The following is a 23,558-nucleotide window of genomic DNA, read 5'->3' on the forward strand; positions in this document are numbered from 1 at the left end:
GTGCTATTTAACAGAAAAGACAGATTTCCTTGTTTATGAAACATTAAGCCTGCAGTAGTCATTTGATATAAATCAGAGTAAACAAACAGATAAACAAATCCCACTGGGTAAATTGAAAACAGTCCTGCCTGCATGCTGCCCATATGATTTGTGTGTAGATGGACGACATACCCTTGTAATTGGAAAACATAAGCATTAGAGTGAGGCAAGGCTAGGTTAATCTTTTTTTGAAAAAGTGTTTGCTTAAAATGGCTGTAAGGAAAATACAGGCATACAAATACTGTTGTTGTTTTATTGTTTTATTGTTTCACTGGCATAACTATTCAGCAACAAAAAAATGGTGTGCTGAAGAGGAATTCAGGCAGGGCTCGTTGTAATCCTCAGTTTCAGGTAAACCTCAGCCTAAGTACTTGTGGAATGGCTTGTGACTGTCTGGAAGCTGGTAAGAGTCACAGTATGGAAACGGAACAGCAGGGAATTCCCCAGGCTCGGTGCTAACTTAGAAATGCTGATTCCCTTAATTTGAACAGCTTTAAAAGTGTCTCCTCCATCTCTGGTTATGCGAGCTTGGAACCAGCAGACCACTCGAGGTACTCTGACGTGCTGTGGGCACTGTAAACACTCCTCTGAGTGTGGAGCTCCCTGCGAGGAGGTTTGCTCAGCGTCACAGGACGCTGAATTCAGGCAGGAGCAGCTGAATTAATAACTGCTCAGCTATTAATGCTGCTCTCACAGGATCACCAGAACCAGCTCCTAAGGAATAACATGCCTCAGCTTGCTGGGTTGCCTTTAGTTTTACTTTCCTGCTTGCAAAGGCAGCTGTTGCTGCAGCCAACGGGAGCATTTGGGGCTTCAGTTTAATCTCAAAATACACATAAACTTTTAATCATTAATTAAATTATTCTTTCAAGCTCTTACTTTATTCTAGGACCCTTTAGAAAAAGGAAAAAAATTGGCACCCTTTTCTGTTTCATGTTTCTGTTTGCTTTTGCACAAAATCAGATGAAACGAACACTTGAAACCTGGAACAGAAGTTGCAACTGCTCACAGTTATATAGTGTCTGCCTGGCATTTAACTGCAGGTAGGTCACGATTAAAAATAGCAACAGAGAGCTCCTAATTAACACATAGGTGCTGTTTTGGCAACCAGGAGCTCTTAAAATATGAATTCACTGGATAAAGCTCTCTCAAATCTTGTCTCCCCTGTACTTCAACTTTATATGAAAGAGACATCTGCCATTTGTTTTCTGCATTTATTCACATTTGCTTTTAAATGTAGTATGTCCAGTACTTCCACAGAATTTTGCATGCAAATAATTTAAGATTCGATTTTTTCTAGGCATTGATTGATTACATGGTGTTTGAACATAGAGCAAAGCATGAGTTAAATCACTCTGGGTTTTGTTACAGGGAGGGTACCACAAGCTTTAATCCTGCTGATGCAAGTGAAAAATCAAGCAAGCCTACAAGAGGACACAAAAAGCACCTGGAAAAAATACCATAGGGAGTGCTGGTACAAATATGTCTACGCATATGTCTGGGGGCTGGTTTTGTATTTCTTCAAAGCAAATTTTGTTTTAAAATATTTTGCTGTGGAAAAAGACCGGTTAGGATCCTTAACACTTGAGAAAACAATCGCTTGTTTCCTACCTGTTTTCTCCATTTTTCCACTCAGTGCACCTTAAACTTGTTTTGGAAATTTTTTAGTTTTTCAATCATTACGGGAACAGGCCAGAAAGAAGAAATAATTATATAATGCATTACAAAATAAGGTACTGTTGAAACCAGAAAAGCAGCAAAGCAACCTGCTTGTGGTTTATTTCCTGGGTGAGAAAAACAACTTAGGGTGTGACTGGGAAGAGGAGGTTTATGCCATGGAATTGTAGCAATCACCACCCACGAATAGGGAGCTGATGAATAATGGACAGTGAAGTTTAGGGGTGCAGATGATTAACATTGGACTTAATTTCATCCTCTGCATCCTGCCTGTGACTCTGAGAAGGGTTCTCCATACATTCTGCCCATCTGGATGTGCATCTGGTTTTAGGCAGGATTAAATCAGCTGCACACAGAATGCTGATGATTAACTTGCTGTGACTATACAATGAACATTTCTTTGCATTTCAGAGCAGGATCCAGAATTCTGATCAGGTTTCAAGTCACCATGTTCTTCCTCCTTAGAGTCTAACACATATACATCTGAAATACACAATTGTCAAAACAACATGCTTTCAATCAGTTGCTGTATTGCAGTGACAAATTTATCCTCAAATGTAGCCTGCAGTTAGAGTGAATTGATGATGATGGGCTCCCAAATAAATAGGAATTGTTGTCCATTTTAAGTACCCACAAAATAAATATTGACTAGATATTGCTGTGTAAAACTGGTGGATGGAGAAAATTAAATTGATGTTTGTATTTTACTTGATAGTTTTAATGCTGAGATGTGAGTTATATAGTATATCTGATATGAATGCCAAACAGCATCCGAAGTTAGTTTACTTCATGCCAGTCAAAAGGTAACAGCAAAATCCTATGATTTATTTGTAATAAAATATGAAGGACACTAAAATAAAGTTCAGGTCTCTTAAAGAGACAAAACTGTTGGTGTTTGGAACATCGTGATTAGGAACAGGAAATTAAAAAAAGAAAAAAGGAAAATTGCTAGAATGGAAAGTAAACCTAATAGGAAAATGAACTTCACCATTAGAATCTACTATGTTAATTAAATTTCTGATGAATAATGCTGTATTGGCAGCTTGGAGTGCACAGGGATTTTTAATTAAGGAATGAAACCCTGCTCACTTGAACAGTACTTTAGAAATGGCATTAGATCAGTAGTATTGAGTAGCTCTATAAGTAGAACAGATAAATAGCTGAATTGCTTAAATCTTGGTACTTGAAAGAATATATGTTTCCAGGTCTTCTCTTCTCTACTAGACTGCCACATTTTGCTCACTTAAGATGTTACATTAGATGGTTCTTTAACTTAATTCCTTCATTCCTTTAAAACTAAAATATATTATATATGCCCTTCAGGATTTTTTTTGAAAGTCCATGTATATGTGAATCATAGGAATATTTTACTAGTTCAAGCTTTGGGCAGTTGTCACCTTCATGCAACTTGATTTATCTGCCTTTAGTGGATGCTAATTAAGGGGAAAATGTTTAAAACACCTGCAGAACCTAGGATTTTCCCAGTTTGGTGTAATTTCCCATTGGCAACTTAAGATAATTCTGTTACAGTCTGCTGTAGAAACAATCAGCTGATGTGCAATCAGATAAAATTTTTATTAATAGCCCACAGAGTTTCTCTCTCTGTTTCTCTCTTGGCACATGTGATCTGCTGTCTCCATCTCCTTTTGACTCCCTAAGGTTAAACTTCTTGTTAATTGTATCAGGGCATTCCCCAGTTGACAGGGGATGTTGGAACTGGAAGATGTCCACTATGGATCAGAAGAAAATCTTCCACAGTAAGGCATGGGTTTATTTCTTTGTCAAGGATTTCTTCCCACTGAGCAGCACAGGTGGAATATGTTTACTGGATTTATTTTTTTAAGAGTCTGGATGCTGTCTAAAAATACTGTAGGTGAGGTATTAAAGTGGAATTTTCATTTGAATGAGCTTCTGCTGTTCTGCCCTGCAGTGGTGCCTCACAGTGAAATTGGTGTTTGAAGGAGAAAATCACAGCAGAATTTTCTAGGCTTGCTTGGAGATGGGTGTGTGCAGGCAGAGCAGTTTTAGCCCCTTAGGAAGAGGCTATACCTTATTCTAGATGAAGGAAATAAGCAGTTTGTTGGTGAGAGATGCTCCAACATGTGAAAGTGGTGTCCATTCAGCTCTAACTAGTCAGTAGAGGTTCTTAGAGGACGTGGCCAGTTTGACTGGAATAGATTCTTTTGCTTAAATGCAAGCTTGGCAAATAATCCAGAAATTCCAGGGAAAATGGGGGATTCTGGGGGTGTTTGTTATTAATCTCTCTCCTTACTAGTCATATGTGAATCTGCACATCTCAATAGCTTGAAACTCATCGCTCTCTCTCCCTGTTGCTTATTTCTGGTTTCCCCACTCTCTTTAACCTGGCAATAGATGACCCAAGGTGCCCCTCAAAGTATCCCAAGAAACCATTTGAAATTAACTAGAAAAGGAAATAAGCTGATAATTATAGACATGAAATTTGAAGAGAACATTAAGACAGTCCCAAAGTCTTAATTCAAGCAGGAGGAAATAGCAGAAACAGGTTTATTTGTGCTTCCATGTTTTTAGCTTTTTATACATCTAATCACAATTCTCTTTTTCAATGCATATCACATGCTTCCTTCTCTCCTAACCCTCCCAGGACCCCAGACATGCTTACTTCATGGCATACACAGTGCTGCTCACTTAACAAACCTCTTTTCAGTATTTTGCTTATGCCTCATTTTTCTATGATTAGTGTTTAGGGCTGTGTCTAATGACCAAGATGGGCTTTGAGATGACTTGTGCTTTTCTATATTTTCAGTGCCTGAATGGTTCAAAAGCAGTTTGTCTTCACAAAGGCCCCTGAGACAAACAAAGCTTATCACCTCCAGGAGGTTTTATGATTAAAAGAAACAATTAGCTTGATTTGAGACAGTGTAGTTCTGACAAATCTGAAACATGCAGGAAATCTTGTTTAAGAATGTGTAGGAGTAAACTGAATTTCATACTTTCAAAGTATAGCTCTCTCAAACTTCACTTGCAGCTGTGAGCCAACAAGCACTTTACCAGAACTGCAGGTGCAGTTCAGATACCCAGAAATTAACATGCAGACTTCACTTGTTTTAAAAAACAAAATGTTAGATCAAGCCACTTCTCCAGTTTCAGACAGAAAATACGAAGCAGAGAGGCAAATTCAGTTTAACCTTTAGTTCTCAACTCTGAGCACACTCTTTTCTCCTGCAGGCCCTTAGTCTAACTGCTGTATACCCCTCAGTCTCTGTGGGGATTGCAGGTGCTGCCAACATAGTAATCTCTTTTACTTCAGAGCTTTCCTACCTCCCCCGAGTGTTTTGTAGCCTGCATGCTGAATAAAGTGTTAATTGTGAAGTTGTGAAGGTGGTTTCTTTATGCATATAAGGAACTGATGCATTAACTAATTTATAAATATACAACAATGAATGCTGGTATTTCCTCATTTTCATAGAATCATAGAAAGGCTTGAGTTGGAAGGGAACTTAAAGATCATTGCCTCAAACACTTCCAGGGATGGGGCATCCACAACTTTTCTGGACAACCTGTTCCAGTGCCTCACCACCTTCTGAGTTAAGAACCTGTTCCTAGTAACAAATCTCAATCTCTCCTCTTTTATTTTCAACCATTTTTTCCTACACTATCTGCCTGTGTAAAGTTTCACTCCCTATTTTTATAAACCCCCTTTAAGTACTGGAAGGCATCTAAGGGGTCCCCCTGGAACTTTTCCTTCTCCAGCTGAGTTGTTCTCACAGTCTGCATTAACAGCACTGTTTATCTCTGGTAAGCTGATGGTCTGGACCATCGCTAGAGGGAAAATGAGGGAGTGCTACCTGCCAGTGAGGCTGTAGTGTAGAGGGACTGTGTTTCTGGAAGGCATTTACTGTACATCCAGTGGGACAGTGCTTCTGGCAGGAGAGAAATGGTATGAGTGTGGACACAGCTGCAATATTTATTTACTTCAACACAGAGATGAGCTTTTCTATTCCTTCTGTTCTACGCTGCAACCTCTCTCTAGTTTTCTGTCCTGCTTGCTTACCGAGTCAGCCCAGGTCTTCTCTCCCTGCCAGGTCTTTCCACATGCTTCTTTTTACAGTCTGTTTGCATATAGGTCAACCCTCATCCTCTCCTTAACTCTGGCAGCTTCTTTATTTCCCTGGAGTTCGTGTGGCTAGGTGGATTTCAGCAGTTTCAGGGATAGTTGTGCTTAGTCCTGTGCTTGCACATGCCTTGTGGAGGTGGAATATTTGATAACCACGGCTGCAAAGAGCCACTGGGTGTATATGGGAGTCAGCTACTCCTAGAATTTTAGCAGCACTCAGAGAATTGGGATACAGCATACACCTGCTGCAACAACCACTACAATGTAAAACTGCAAAGTATATGGGTGATAGAAGAACTGGGGGGAAAGAAAACATGTCAGAAATATGGAGATTTGAATAAAACACTAGATTTTTCAAATGTTACCCTCTGAAAACACCCAGCCATTCTGGCTGAAATTTTCCAAAGCCTAAAGTTACTTTACACAGAAAACAGAAATAATCAATTTCAAAATTTAGCAGACCTAAAATTATGATTTTTAAAGTGGATATACATGACCTTAATAGGTAGAGCTATATATGGTGGCTACTAAGCCACCAGCACATGGAAATATGCCTCGTTCTACATAAGATTGACCTGGAAACCAAGTAGTAATCTAAAATTATAGGATTATGTGTTTTATTTCCAATCTTTGAGCCTTAAAACATTTATTTCAAGGTTTTCTTTCCTCACTAGAAGGCAATTCCCAACATAGCCAGCCTTGTCTCTCCCTCTTTTCTTGCCCTTTCCTTACTATAATAAATTGTTTTTCTTTATCTACATTATTGAAATGAAATTGAGTCCTGCCAGGCATCCTTCAAAAAGAGAGATGTAGGAAGATACTGGAGCTATTAGTTTAACCTTGTATATAGAATTTTTCATTCTATTTTAGCTATGCTTTGTCATTTTCTTAACGCTTTTATTCTTTGTACTGACATGACCTAAAAGTACTTCACAAAAACAAAACAACAACTAGATGCTAGATTCTTGAACGGAGGAAGAAAAGGAAATGTTCTTGCAAAGTTCTGAGAAATACAGGCAGAGGAAATGAACCAGATTTCATTCTCCTTTGGTAGATTTTGTTTCAATGTGGTTGCAAAAATGAAAAAAAGTCTTGGAACTTCTCTGGGTTTTTTAGGATTTCTGAGCAGCCAGTGTTTCTTTTGGATTGCCTGAAGTGTTTTCAAGGGAGTGCTGTACACCCTCATACCAAAATAAGTCAAATATACAATAGTGCTCATAGTGTTTAGCTCTGGTATCTGTTGCAGTTATTTGTACCTAAATGTACTCCAGTGTTAAAAGTCACTGGAAAGATTTTTATACTTTCTGCCCTTGATTTTTCCTCCCCTTCTCTTATTCTCCTACATTTTTTCTTTTGTATTTTCTCTCTCTCTTTTCTGCAACTCTTTACCTCCTCTCTACTACTCATTTTAGTGCTCACATCAAACCAGAGATAAGATTAGATTAGATTATTGAGTTTCTATGTCATTACTTGTAAATCAAAGGAATACTTCTTTATTAAAAAAGGAAAAAAAAAAAAAAGGAAAACCCCAACTCTCCGTAGAAATTTCTCTCTGCAGAAATTCCCTGTAGAGGTTTAGAAGAATTTCTAATTCCCTTCTATCCCATTCACAGAGAGGCACATGCAACATCTGTTTTCATGTCTGTGAAGGAAAAGATGGACTCGTTTGGAAGAAAATAAATTTGAAATGTCATATTTGTACTTTCATAGCTGAAGACCACACACTTCATGGTGAATATCTTAGAATGTGACTTCCAGGTCTACACAGTAACAGAACTGCAAGGAAATTCATAACAAAAAACACTGTGTCAGAAAATAACAAAGAGGGCCTTTCTAATATTCTCTCTCTTCCAGTGCCTCTGCAAAGGAAAATTAATTGCTATTTGTAGTGTTTTTTCTGAGATTAAGAAACTTGGAACACTTCATCTGCAAATAAGCACTGAAGTTGGAGGTTCATGCAAATCCATAGGCCCTCTTTTTCTGAGCCAAATGGTCCTTGTCAAATGCTGCTAAAGCAAATTTTCTCTCACCAGTGTTGACTTTTCATTAAGATACCTAATATTTGTTTGAGCTGTCATTATTATAATTATTTAGAACTTAATGATAAGAAAAACCTTTGAGATTTGAAGCACAGATTTAGAAACCTTGGATAATTGCCCAGTAGCAAACTGTTCAAGATTCTTTGTACTGTGTAGGTACCAAACCACCTTTTATGCCTTTTTTCCATGCCAAGGAGTTGAAAAGAAACAAACTCAAGAAAAAAAAACTCCAGTATTTTATTTTCTAGATTCATACAAGATATTGTGCTGTGGCCATTGTATGCCCTTTTCTGGTTAATGCTTGTGGTCCCCCTAATGTATCAAGGTGTCATTTTATGATTTCACCATAGAAAAAGATCTTTCCTCATCCCCAAAAGGTGCACTGCACTGTAAGAAACAAAGCATGACCACAGCTGGGAGAAAAATATCAAGCAGTGCTGAAGTCAGTTGTTGGCATGAAGAGTTTTAGAATTCTATGGCTTCATCCAGTGATAAGGCTTTAAATCATAAATATGACAGTGGAAAAAATAAATCAGCTTTACTTTTAAATAATGCATGTTTGGTAAGGCTCACATGAACTACAAAAATCCGAGAGTAAAGCATGGCAGCAAAATTTTTATTGTCTGGACTTGGAAGGAGAAAGTGAAATGACAGCTCAGAGGGAATAGTGATAAGAGTCTGCAAAAGCTGAAGCATATTAATGCCAAAGAAGGAGAAGAATTTGCTATGATGTAGAGGAAGTACTATAAGAATTAATGACCTGAAAAATTTGGAGGAAGTATAACTATGAGACTGCAAAATGCTTTAAAGTAGACTTAAAAAAAAGACTGGGCACATGTCTAAAAATTATAGTTGAGGAACCAGCCTGAACATTGGAACTGGATATTCTGTGTCATAGCTGAGCATTACAGACTGCCTGACACCACAGTGTTTTTCTGCCAGTAACCTCTACACTCATAGAGAACTGATATGTTGCCCCTCTGCCTGTTATATTATGAACTGTTCTATAGTGTGTTCTATAGTATGTAAAAAAAAGATAAAAACCTAAGGGCTGACCTACTAAAAATAATCTTTAATCCAATACCAGGAAAAATCTCTTCAATGATAATGAGAAATATGAACTTTAAACTGAGGAATCTGTGTTTAAAGTGAGGAATCACTTTAAACTGTGTGATCTCAAGGCTCAGTATTTACTCACCTAGAGTATAAATCAAGTAAATAACTTTACAACAAAATGCAAAGGAATATGGCCAGAAAGTCAGCAAAGGGAATATGCAGACGAAAAGAGGAAACAATATAGGTACTGAAGAGACTACGTGTCATCTCAGAGACTGGGTGTAGTCAGTGAGAAACCAAATATTTATACACCAACACCATAGCATAGTAACACAGGGGAGGAAGCTGAGCTGGTGGGGGAAATGAAACTAGACGAGTGGAGGACAAGAGGAACGAGGTGGAACAAGAACCATGTTGGCACCAGTTGCTGGCACGGAGGTGTGTGCCATATGCAAACCCCATTCTTTGTACATTGTTAAGGCAGAGGGAGATGTAACACACTCAGAGCATGTTCAGAAATAAACAAACAGAAGTAGCGTGGCTTTAATGGAGTAGGTTTGAATTAAATGTAAATCCAATTTAAAACAGTAAAATAAATTATTGTGTGCCAATACTGAAACCTGTATAATTTATTTTTTTTCAGAATTTTAATGAAAATACATTTACATTCAGATTTAACAGGAAATACATTTGGAAATTGCATGAATATGTTTGCCTTTCCTGATAAGAGTTGGAAAATAAGTCTTACTTACAATGATGAGCCTTAGAAATTCTGAGATTTGCTAGTTAACATTACAAAGGAGTGATGTTATTTAGCTTGTTTTGGGTGCATTATAAAATATGCTACAAATATAATATAGAGGAGTTGATCACGGAATTTACTTGTTACTTGAATGATGTCAGCTTGATCTGCTATAAATTAAGGGAAAAATAAAAAAATCTGTGAATAAGGCCTTCAGTTTTGAGAGAGAAGACCAAATAATTTTTTTGTATGATAGATGGGGATGAGTTAGTCAAGTTACTTGAGCAGGAAAATTGAGAATCTTGCATGTAAACAGTACTGAAACTTAATTAATTAGAATGTTGTGGAAGCATCAGGAATTCCTATGTCATGCAAGGAAAAATTAAAGGCACTCTGCACCTAACTAAATTATAGGTGCCTCCAGAGAGATGTTAACATAAGTAGAGTGGGGAAAGAATGGAAAATGCTCAGGTCTGCTTGCCAAAAATACCCCTGTCTTAGACATGAAGTATATGGCTGCAGTAAGAATTAACAGAAAGCCAGTTGAGACAGACCTTGTTGAGAACAGAGTAGATTTCAAGAGATTTTTTAACTGCATGTTTATGGTGAAAAATGTTCAGTGCAGTGAGGATGTGGTCAAGAGTACAGCTATTTCTCCATCATGATTCAAAACTTAAATCAGTGCCCAATCTTTTACAGATTTCCAAGCTGTCTGGCATGCAAAAAATTGTGAGGCTGATTTGCATTGTTTTATTATACAATGGACAGGTTAATATTAAAGACACACATAAGTTTTTATCAGCACTTACAGAGGAAGGGAAATAGCTGCATATCTGTATAGATAACATTAGTTATGTCTGTATTAGTTTAACCTGGAACAGAAAAAAAGCCTTTAAGAGCAAATTTGAAGGACAAGATTACTCCAAGATTGAAAACAAAGATGCATTCAAACAATGATTTTGCAAAGAGAAGGTTGTGCCACATAAGTCTTTTATCTCTTTCTCTAGAAAATCAGGGAACTATTTGGCAGTGGGGAGAATCTGATTAATTTGAACTAAATGCAACATGTATAGGATCACATTAGAGGCTATGCATGAAGAAGAGAATGAGTGCAAAATTTAAAGTGGAGAAGAAGCTGGTAAAGAAGAGAGATAAGGGAGCACCTTGGGAGTGAAGAGTTGGACAGATAATGGCAAAGGTCTTTATCTGTTGTCATCACAATTACACATTGATTGCATTGGGTACTGGAGCAATATAAATGCGATAAAATTCAACATTATAGCAGAGAAAAACAGTGGAGAGACGAATCACAAAACAGCTCTGAGTTGGCACTGCCACAGGGGTAGTGGGCACTTAGGACAACTTAGAAATGATAAATAATGATAGATAAGTTTAGGTGAGAGAATGGACAACTATCAGTTGCTAACAAGAAATACAACTCCAGGAGAAGTCTTGGGAGATATCATTCAGAGCATTTCTAGTAATGATGGTGGGTATCTCAACAACTGATGGAAGCTGGAAGGGCAATTAAGGGCACAACAGATGCCTAGGGGAATGGAGACAATCAGGAGAAATTTGCATCCTTTGGCTTAGAGAGACAGAGGAAAAGGGGAGATTGGTCTCTGCACATGAATGATGAGAATAACCAGTACCAAGAGATGACATCCCACACCAAGGAACACATGAGCAAAGAGATAGAGGTGCTTTGTCTGTATGGAATCTGAAAATGAAAACAAGAAGGCTCTGGAGGAGCCCTTCATTAGAAACAGTTGAGAGTGCTCATGGAACTTCTAAGATAGGGATCAGAATAATATGAAAAAACACTTTTGTGCCTAGGTGACTGTTTGAACAGGAAATTGCTCCGGGTGAAAGCGATCTTAGAAAAATCTTTCTAAACTTGCAGTCTAAATGTGTATTCAGTCATTTGTCAATAGTTAGTCCCTGATCCCTCTCTCTGATCCCCTTAGTCTACAATGAAGGAGCTGTTTAGTTCTTCCATATAAACACACTTCTCAGTAAATGTTTCCCAAGATTCATCCTTGTTAACAATGAACTTATTCATAAATTTAGTGGGTTAAGTAGCATTTCTAGTAGTAGGCAAGGAGAAAAAACTACTCTTTTTTTCACTTCTATCCATGCTATGGAAGTTCATGCAGGTAAAAAAACTCAAACCCTTTTATTTTACTTTATTTGGGTGGCCTGTCCATCATTTTAGATGCTATAAGCCACCAAAACACTATCTCCTCAGAGAACTGCTGTGTCTGAGGAATTGTACAGGTCAAAGTTTGAGAGAGAGGGCAACATGCAAATTTCATCCTGCTAAGCTTATTTAAACTACAAGCAAAAAAATGCCCTTCTTAAATATTAACTGGGTATTTATTTTATACTATGCTGTTACTCACCTCCTCCTCCCCCCATTTCATAAGTGGGAACATTATTTTACTCCTGCAAGAAGTCAATGTGTGGCACAGGATGTCACCATGTGTAATTACACAGGCAGTGAAATGACTGGCTTTGCTACACCTGCAGAGTTGTTCTGAGCAGCAGAAATGTGTAGAAATCACGTGCTAAACTCTCGCCTTCCACACACCAACCTCTCTCTCACCTCTTTCATGTATTCATCTTGCTACTGTAGGTATGTACAATATCACTGTGGTGTTTGGGGCTCCAAAAGCAGACAGAGTCCTTGTTTCTGGCAGCTTAGGTTTGAGATAAATCCTGCAAAGTTCATGATATTAGGAGGTGACCCTCCACTGTTGGTGACTGGACAAGAAGGGAGGCCGTTTCCCAGGGGACAAAAACTTCATTCCCCCAGTGTCTTGGGGTCAGCTCAGAGGAGACTTCTGGGGCTCCAAGGGCAGTTTGTCACCCTCAGTGTCTGAGTTAATGGCATATCTGGAGTGGGAACATCAGCCAGGAATTTTTATTTGTAAATAGTGCATAAAATAATGTATCCTATAGGAAATAATAAAATACCGTTGATCTAGTAAAGTAAATATTACATTATTGTTCATTATCATTCTTCAGTTCACTATACAAAATTCTTGCAAAGATTTCAGTTTGTCAGTGCATTACATTGTCTGGAAGTGGGCATGCATTTATAGCCACAATTTAGTTTTGCTGTGCTGGATGCTGAATAGGGGAGACAATTGTGGCTGACAGAAAATGAGAAAGTGGTAGAATTGTACAGAACTATCTAATCTCTTCAATGTAGGAAAGTCATAATCAAAGGGAAACACTCTAAGATGGCTGTGGAGAGCCTTGAAAAATGCAGGATAAATGGGAGGGAGTACAGAACAGTGTACTTGGTCTCAACTGCTCTGATATTTCACTTCATGTATCCTAGCTCAGGAAGAGATTGAATAATTTCACTGGCAATGTCTTCATCTCAATGTTCAAACCCCAAGTTGGAAAAAAATCTTCACTTTTACAAGATATTTTACTTCTGCAAAAGCAACACTTATTGCTCATTTCATAAAGAGTGTGAATTGCCATAAAACTTGCTTTTTCTCTGTGAAATTGAAAACCCAGAGATTCCTCAGGTTTCAGTGTAATAAATTTTATACAGGAGAAGCAACTAAATTTATATGTTTGAGAACAGAAAACCTGTGATGTAAATTCAATATTTTTTCATTTATACTGAAGATTTTCTGGAAATCATTTTAGAGATTTTGAATGATAAAACTAAGCCATCAACTTTCTGCTCATTGGAAACTTCCCCATTGGAAACATGCATAATATCAGCTAAAACGATGAAATTCTTTTCTGGAAGGAACACATCAAGGTGAATATGTAAAGCCCACAAAATAATTTCTTACATGATGCTTTGCTTTTGTAGATACAAGTCCTACATGGTGGTATTCCTAAGTGACAAGTGATGATTAAACTAGAGTGGAAGAGCTAAAAGGCAGCAACAAAAAAGTGTTTCCATTTCTCTGATTGCCATTCTAGTAAATGGTCCAGGGGTAAGACCAGAAGATGATTCCACAGAGGTGTGGCAAAAACCGAGGAATGAAAAAATGAAGTTCTTGTTGATGATGTATCTGATTCTCTCAGATTTTTGTAAGTGGAGGAGGTTTAATGCAGTAAGAATGATTTCCAGCCTGATTATTCTATACTACTCTTCATGGAAACTGTTTTAGTTTTCTGGAAAACCTCCTCAACTCAGTTGCTTTTAGTTCTTACGCAGTACTTGATTTCATTGAGAGCAAGAAGTGAGAGGGACACAAAAATAAATTAAATGTTCTTGTGAACATACAAGTTATAATTTCAGTGGGTTTATGTTTATAGAAGTGCCTAAATTCTTTGCATGAATCTGCATAGCAGTAGGATTTGATCATACTTTCAGCTGCTGCACTCAGTCACGTTTATTGGTTTTGTTTCAAAGTGTTTGCTTTACTATTCTGTAGTGCAAGTAAAAAGCTGTGGTTTAAAACTGGCCTTCAGTCACTCTCTCAGGTCCAGAAGAAGAGTTGATAGACCGGTTTATAATACACTTTTAATAGAATTTGCCCATATCCTTTCTGGCCCATTTGTGTCATATTAACCTGTTTCTAAACCTGGTTTTAAATCTGCCTGGGTTAAATGCCATCTGATCACTGATTATATTTGTGTAAATCTGGAACTTCTGCATGGACAGTGACTGTTCTCTAGGTCATTTGATATAGGACAATCAAGCATAATCCACATTCAGGCTCATCTCTGAGTTGGTATCCTAAAAGACTTTGCATTTCTGGTTGTTTCTAGAAACTGTTAGAAAACGGTTGAGGTTGGAATAGATCTCTTGAGATTAGTTAGTCCACCCGCCTTGCTCTCCTGAAATACCTGTGATGGTGTGTATTTGCATATAAAGAGACATGTCATGAAGAGCCAGGTGTGAGGTTTAACTTCTTAAGAAGTGCCAGATGGCTGCAGAGCAATGAGGGTGAGCAAGACATGCCTTGCTCCTAAACCCCACTGCCTGTTGGAGCATTGCCTGTACCTGGAATGCCTGTCCTATTGTCTGTAGTTTCCTGCTGAGCACAAACCTAATTGTCCTTCTTTGAAAGTCCTAATTCCCAGAAGTGATGGAGCACAAGTGCAGGGTAGAAGACACAGGCAACAGAACCCTTGAAAGAAACTGGCAATGGAGGTATCACCAAAACACAGCAGAAGAGACTGAGCAAAACATACAGCTAGTTCTACTTCCTGCTGCTTACCAGTCTGAAATCAGCCTGGAATAACTCAAAAGATGCAGCAGTGGACATGAGCCAGAAGCAGCAGTGATTTCTGGTTTCCAGACTGTGCCACTGTAGAGCTGTTAAAGGAGAACTTTCTAGTCTTGACCTATACTCGTTTTTAATATAATTTATTTGAAGGAGTTTTGCATGCAAACTTTGCTGGTTTTTTTCCCCCCCTAGGTGCAGTAACTTTTGAAAGAACATTCTGGCACAGTATTGAATATTATTTGGAATACTATTCATTGGAATTTAAAGCGTATCTGAATTTTGGAAGTTTCCCACTAGTCTAACAGATGTGGTAAGCAATTATTGCATGCTAAAAATTCTACCCTTAACCTTAACCCTCTGTTGTTTCTGGGTGGGTTTTTGGACAGAGGACAACTTTTTCTTTATTTTATTGCAACTGTGGCAAAGAACTTCTGATCTGTTGCCAGAACATTATAGTGTGTTCTTCCTCGGGACAATCCTTTAGATTTTATAGCTTATATTTTTGCATAAACAATTTGTAGTTGCAGAAGTGCAAAAGCATAGTCATTAAAATCTGGTTAATATGAGGCAATATAAGTGTGAGGCTTAGACAGCTTGTGGTTAGAGAAGAGATAATATAGATTGTTAATATAGATTGTACTGTACAAATGGAAATGTGGCATAAAGCTTTATTCTTCCTTTGTCAGCTTCTTAGTAATCCAATCCCATTTTATCAGACCTGATAGAGACAGCAGCACTTTTCACCAGTAATTTTTAACTAGGAACAAACTCTCCAGTATTTTTTCTATGCCTAAACTAAATAGCACAATACAGTGTGAAGATTCAGTGTTTCCTGGGTAGCACGTGGGAGGTCAGTCATGTGGTGAAGGAGAGATTTAGCATAAGTATTATGGTCCCAATCCACTGAAGGTCAAAAACATGAATTACTTTCTTCCTTGGCACAGCACCAGTACAATGAACGGCTCTTTCATGCATTTGTGGAGTGAAAACAAAAAGACTACTGAGAGAATGCAGGAGCATTCTGTCTTCATTTAGAACATTGTCTGCCATTAGTTAAATCTCAGCTGCATCTTTGTGCTCCTATTAGTGCTCCATGAACTTGTTAGTTCCCAGGGTGGGAAGGGCTGCAGTGGCATCGTTCTGATGATTGCACATCTACTGCATTTCTTCATGGAAATCTGGGAGAAAGCCATTGCTGTTCAGGGGTGTCTCTATTGTTTTGCCTGCTGTAGGCATTTTTAAGTTTCTTCTAAGATTTTTAATCAAATAGAAACATGAATTCTGGAGCTGAATGATCTAGAGCTTTCGTGTAGAGGCCTGAGAGGGGAGATAGAAGCTATACTCCAGACGTCAAGGACTACTGTTAGCTCTAAAAAGCCTTTGGTTGCTATGGCAAGGTAATTTCCTCAGGAAACCTCACAAGTTCATTGCCTCCCTAGCTTGGTGTTCTTCATAGTGGGAGCAAATAATCTTTACGTCATTCAACTTCTTTTTGCTTGGTTCTTTCTGTTCAGCCTTGCAAACCACAGAAATGGGAAGTCCAAAATCTGAGAGCAATTTGTTGAAGATAAGAGTTTTCTGTGAGATCATGTTAAACATAAATGCACAGGGTAAAGCAAACCATCTGAATTATGCCCTCAAACGTGTAACATATTAAGTTTGACATTGCTTGCAATAAATTTTTAGTGAATTCAACAACTGAAGGGAGTAAATAGAAAAGGGGAAGGAAAAGAAGGGGAACTGAAACATAGAAATCAGTCAAAGAGAGAAGTTTTAGTTAAATAATCCCTGTTGCAGTTGAATAGACGAATTGTATGAATGAAGTGGCTTGCTTTAATAGCTGGCAGGAAGAAAGCTGATCTGCATTACTTTCTCATAAACAGTATTTAAGGACGATTTAATGGAGAATTTGCTGAAAACCTAGCAGATAAAAGCTGTCAAAAATAGCTTTTAAGTGTTTTTAATCTAGATCATCACAATGTTTTAATTAAGTGACAGCATTGATTTTCAAACTGAATTCTCGGTCTCTTTGATAAAATTTTAATACAACCTTTGTTATCCTTTTTTCAGTGACTTTTAGAGTGAAAGAATCTGCTACATCTTCCACAGATACTGACTGAGTATGGGAGAGAGCTGATACCATCCAACTCTTACATTAGCAGGTGGTAAAGAGTTTTGAAATAGCAGGAACAGCATAAAAGCACACAGGAGTTGAGATCTGTAAGAACAACTTCAGTTAAACCTGTGAGAAAATAAATGGAAGAGATCTCACAGATGCAGCACATGTGTGAAATAAAATCTGGCTAATTGAGGTATCAGAGAAAAGTAACTGTAAAAAGAGAATTGTTAGAATGTGGAAAAGTTTCTAGAGGACTCTTTGTTTCCTTGGCTCACTTGTTATTTAGTATTTTCCTCTTTAGTAAGTATTAGAATACAAAGCCATTTCCAATAAAGTTTATGGAAAAGAGGGTGCACTAAAAAAAATGGTCAGACAGGTCCATTATAAAGAGCCCATTATAATTCCCATGTCGGTCTGTACCTTATATTTTAGTACAGCTGCATGTGATATTTTAGAACTGTGAGCACAGAACAGTTTACTAGACAGGAAAACGAATCCCACAAACAGCAATATGCATTTCTCTTTTTTTATGATTGATGGCTAACTGGAAATGAGATTGTGGTATAATTTTTGCCTTAGGCCACTCCTACATCTAAACTGTTATTCTCTTTTCCAGTTTACTTTGCTCCTATTGATTTGATAATAGAATCTTTTAAACAAAAAATTCACACAGCGACATTTGAATTGTTTCCTCCTTCCAAAAGTAAATATTTTGATTTTTTCCCTTCCTGTTTCAACACTACATTGTTCCAGACTGATTCAGCTGTTTAATTTTTCTCAAAGTGTTGCTCAATTAAGTATTAGTTTTACTTGTAATGCAAAAGCATCACTTTTTTTAGAAGTGAGTCTGTAACTTTCCATTATTAGGGCTGAACCATTAAAATTCTTTTTCCCTGATTTCTTGCAAAGACCAAAAACTTAGTAGCTTTTAAAGACCATCTCCTACTAATTGTGGGAGATCCTTGATGCCCTGTTTGACAGCTCAGGTATCATTTAAGCTCATCTTTGGACCACTTACCGTTTTCTCCAAGAAATGCAACAGAAACAAAGCACTGAAAATGAAGAACAGACTGGGTAGAGGAGACAGTAACATGCCCTTGTGTCATGGTTTAAAGCCCAGCTGGAAATTAAGCACCACCCAGCCGTTTGCTCAGTCACCCAATGGAGAGGAGAATCAAACGTAAGGTTTGTAGGTTGAGATGGGAACAGTTTGGTAACTGAAGCCAGAGTAAAAAAGAAAACACCCACTGACTGGTGCCAGACCCCACTCCTGAACCCAAATTGCCTTTCCCCCACACCTTTCATTCCAGGTCACTCCCCCAGTTTATGTGCTGGACAAGACATTCTGTGGTGTGGAACATCCCTTTGCCCTGTTCAAGTCACCCTTCCTGGCCATGCTCCCTTCCAGTTTATTTTCCTTTGTGTACCTCCTCACTGGCAGAGCATGAGACACAAACAAACAAAGTCCTTGACTTCAGATAAACACAACTTAGCAAAATCCAAACCTTCAGTGTACCCATCCACATTATTGCCATTTTCAATCCAAAATACAGCACTCTACCAGCTACTGAGAAGAAATTGGTTCCATCCCAGCTGAATCCAGGATATCTTCCTGCAAAGAAAGTAATGATGTTTTGGGCTACATCAGGCAAAGTATTGCCAGCAGATCCAGTGAAGCAATCCTTCCCCTCTGTTCAGCACTGGTGAGGCCACAACTGCAGTGCTGCGCCCATTAACAGGTCTTGGCTTCATAGAAAATTGCTCCCTTGTCCCAGTATTTAATTCAGTGACAATTAAAGCTGAACAAATTTTTATCTAATACATGTCCTCTCAGACCAACAGATATAATTAATGACAGACAGAAAATCAGCACTGATATATCAAGACCAAGGAGCAATACATTATGCATTCATTTGACATCAAGTTATGTGAAAATAAATAAAGTAACATAAACTAATCTGAAGAAGAAATATAGAAATCCTGGAATCGAGCATGTAATTAGATTATTTTCATTTGTGTTGCTTTACATTTCAAATAGAAAGATCCTAATACTCCTCTGTTAGAGTGGCTAAAGAAAGCCCTACACGTAAGCTGTTTAATTGGTAATATGGTCTTTCAAATTACTTCATCTGACCATACTGAAAGCAAATATGATGTATTTACTACAACTGGTTAAACTCAAAACTATAATAATGTTCTGAGAAAATGAATGTATCGGTATCACATGCAAGCATTATTTATATTAAACAAGAATGCTAAACAAACATCACAGAAAAGCAAAAATATGGCCACATAAACTATGAGAGCTGCTTTGAAGCAATAGTTCTGCTGCTCCTCCCCTTTTGGGTAACTGCAGAATCTTTTTATTAAAACCTCATGAAGCTTTGATTCTTCAGTTTAAGAGCCCAAATGGATGGATATATTAAAAGGGAGTTTTTCTGGGTGACAGAAACATTATTTGTGAGATCAAAACACATGTTATGGAACTGGTGCAAACATAAGATTTCCCTACAAAACCTATTATTTTCAGCTTAAGCAAATCTTTTGTGGGATTTTGTGTTTGTTGTTTTTCCTGAAATGAATATAAGAAAGTCTATCAATGGCTTCAGTGGACATCATACTGAATTTTTAAATCATTACTGACTCTTGCTATTTCCAAAAATACCAGCTAACTCCAAGGACATCCTACTGTGGAAAGACCAGGTTTGTTCCTGAGACTTTTTGGAACAATGGTTGCATTCTTGGTCACTGAAATAATTTAGTTTCACTTCATGTAGCCTAGTAGAAAAAATGAAGATTGTCAAATTATCCTTTGCATTAGTATTTATGTAGATAACATCACTTGTTTATAAAGCCCTGATCACCTCTGACCTTGTAGAAATAATTTTCTTCATTACCATAGAGGTAAATATGCACAAATTAGCAAAATTCCTACAAGCACTGCAGTGCATCTTCAGGTTTTCCTAGCAAAGTAATCTATCTGTTTCAGGTCATTTTTAAATTGGACATCTCTGCATGTTGCCAAAGCAATGCAGCTTAAACAGGCAAATTAATCAGTAGGGGCTGGATAAGAAGGATGTTTTCAATATTCTGAGTTACCCACTTCCTTGCTGGGCTCTATCATTATTGTCATTCCCTTTGATGGTGTAAGAAATCAACTCTCAATGTCTGAAATTTTTCCTCAAATGCTGTGAAATTATTGTCATTATGTGCACTCTTTCCCAAGCCAATGGGGCCACATATGCCATCATAGAGCACAAAATCATTTATTTCCTCCCCTTTAAAGTGCTGTGAAGGATTTTTGCAATACTGACCTATCCAGTTATTTCTAATGGCAGTAGAACGTAATTTCCTTTCTCTGGCCAACATAGTAAGAAAGAGCTGATGAATAAATAATTTAACTACATCTCTTCAAATGAAAAAATCCATTTTGGAGGAATGGTTTTGTTTTCATTGCACAGATGAGTATCTCAGCCTACACTTTGAAGGAGAAACTGTTAGGCTCAGCAATAACATTTCTACACTGATTATCACTGCCTTACTTTCTTGTTTAATGTAATAATTTCTTCTATTAAGATCTGAATATTCATAAATGGGAACATAAATGTAAACATACACTCTTACAAATATACAATCAATTAAATTTCTAGGTCAGAATTGCAAACTTTCCTAAAATACAGAGTTCTAAGTTGAGAGATCTGTGGGAGGGATTTGTATCCACTTTATTTAGAGTGCTCAGGGAAACAGATACTTTATGCTCAGGTTATGTGTTTTAAGCCAGAAGAGTGGGGGAAATAATAAAAAGAAAGAATGTTGTAAGTAATGGAATAGGAAATTCTTTAATTATGGTTGTGATCTCATGGGTGGTGGAAAAGCTGCAGTCATTGCTGCTTTGGGAGTACACTTCTTACAGCCTGCTAAGTGAGGGGAGAAATAATCTCATCACCATCAGTAACTCTCTCTCTGACCATGCATTCTGTGCAAACACAGTAAATGGGTTTGATCTGAAGTGCTGTGAGAAAATACAGTGTGGAAAAAATTCTAAAAAAACATTTCTAAAATATTATTTTGACCATGGTGATAAAGTAGGGATCCGGTTTTACACTATTCAATATTTAAAAGTGTCCCAAATCATAAAGATACATTCTTGTGTATGTATCTAAAGAAAAGTGAGGGCATGCAAGAAGATTCTTTGTTTTAATTTTTACTTAATCAGGAAGATAAAAGGGCAACAGACTGGGCAACTGAAAGTTTCTCTGAACTAACATGTTAAGACAGCTTCTTTTTTTTTTTTTTTGACATAATTCTCCTTAATCCAATGAGTAAATGGGAATAAAAAAGAATTATGCCATTGTTGAATGAGTGGAAGCACAGGCAGGAAGTACAGTACCTTCTTGTACAAGGTGATATTATGAAAGGTAGCAAAGAGTTATGTTTCAGAGATTCTTTAGCAGGTAAACAATTGTCTTTCTCTTTGGGAATTTCTTTTTGTCTTGAGCACTTTTGTTTGAATAATATGTGCAGTCATCAAGGGTTTCTCAGCAGCAGTTCCAAATAAATGAAGCTGCCTGGAGTACAGAACAGGCACTTGATGAGCCAGGCTCATGAGCCATTGATGAGTGCACAGTAATACAGGAAGCTGCACTCCAGAGGGAATGTGATAGAACATGTCTCTGTATCCAGTACCTGCAAGGATGTGCTATCAGTCATTGCAGGTATCTTGGGGATTACCACATGCTGAAGTGAGGCTGCTCACTCTGTGCAAACACCAGAGAATATGGGTAGCCCACTGGTGAACACATCTTCTCTTAAACATTTCAAAGAATTTTTCAAAGAGGATTTATATGGACTAAATTCTTAACCTAACTTCCTGCCAGAAAAAAAAAAAAAAAAAAAAAAGGTTTAACATGAGTTTGGTAAAACCTAACTAAAGACTGAAAAAAACCACAGACTTCTTAAATCTGTGCAAGAATGCTGGGTACTTTTTTTGATGGAAGTGGTGAGATTACTCTTACTTGTCATGGGGTGAGGGTGGGGAGCAAGGGGAGCAGAAAGGGGAAATTCAAAAATTAAAATAATGAGATGTCAGAAGTTCCTTCAGTGAGTTGTTAGGAAGAGTCACTGGAAAAGAATGCAGATTTTAGTCCCCTTAGACAAAAGGGAAAAATAAAATCCAACCATGTGCTTCTGTGTAGTTTGTACAGCTACTGTGGCGTTGTAGATTCCAGTGAGACAGAGACAGGACCCTGAGACATGGGGACCTTCTCCGTGCTTCCCACTGCACTGAACACTCCGTTCCTGGCAGCAGAAAAATGCAGTAATGTGGTGCTATAAAAGGAGAACTTATTTCACTGTATTTTGAGTCAGTGGCAGAAATAAAGACTTAATCATTACAATTCCTTGAGATACACAGTTTAGACCAAGCCACACTTAAATTCCATCAGGAGTTTAGAATGCAAGGGGGTCTACTCTGAACCTCGTGACTCTCCCTTATCCTTTTGTATCTTTTGTCTTTGTGTAAATCACTCTAAATCAATTTTCCTTTGTATATTTCATCCATGTAGTAAGCAATAGATGGAACCTTGCCATCAACCTTTAAGTTGTATTTTTATAAATTTCTATTAAAATCTTTTTTGCCAATACCTTTGATGGTGGTTCTTTGAATAACCCTAACCCACTCTTTCATGACAAATGGGCATAGCTGGCAGGATGCTAAATGGGGATTCACAATAGATACAGAGAAGTGTTTCCTTGATTTGGATTAATGCTGGATTCTAATAAAGTCCTTCAGGCTTTTCATGCATTTTTGTTCTTTCTGGTTTTCCTGTCATTTTGCTTTTTAAATATTGATGGGTGACTCACAAATTTTCTTGTTTTATACACACACACACACACACACACACACACACAAATACATAGTGGTAGAAATACAAAAATAATATATATATATACAAGTATACTTGGATGACTACATGCTACCATAGATGTTTCAGCCTTTATTTGCATTTTGAAATGAAAATAGATATGAAGAAACCTGGTATCACAACAAGGTGATTTTTCCTTTTAAGGATCATTAATATGGATATTTACAACCTAATCAGAAATTATATTTCTGTTATAGTTTCTCTCCTTTAAAAAGAAATGTCTCCACAAAAGTGAAACACCATTAATAGTTCACAGGAATTTAAACAGCATAGTAACTGTGCTATGAGCACAGAGAAATACAGAGCAATATTTAAACCAGCCAATCCTTGAATGCCAGTCTGGCCCTTTCTGTAATCTACTTGCATAGCTGAGTCTCTTGTCTCCCTTAAGAGGATGCTGAGAATTTCTTCAAGTCTAAAGTAAATTGTAACTAAAACCACCCAAATAAGCAAAGAACACAAACATAACTAAAACAAAACCCAACAAAAAACCCCAAACCTGGTGTAACACACTGTTCTGCAGCTTCTCATCTGATGTGCAATTTATTGACTGTAATTGAGAGAGTTCATTGCAAAATACCTGGCATGTTATTTATGACTTTCCTTTACTCTTCATGTAGCCACATGCAGATGAAAAAAATTATTGGACTAAGGTGGAA

Source organism: Cyanistes caeruleus, chromosome 6 (genome assembly GCF_971803275.1).
Source record: "Cyanistes caeruleus chromosome 6, bCyaCae1.hap1.1, whole genome shotgun sequence".
Classification (NCBI taxonomy): Eukaryota; Metazoa; Chordata; class Aves; order Passeriformes; family Paridae; genus Cyanistes; species Cyanistes caeruleus.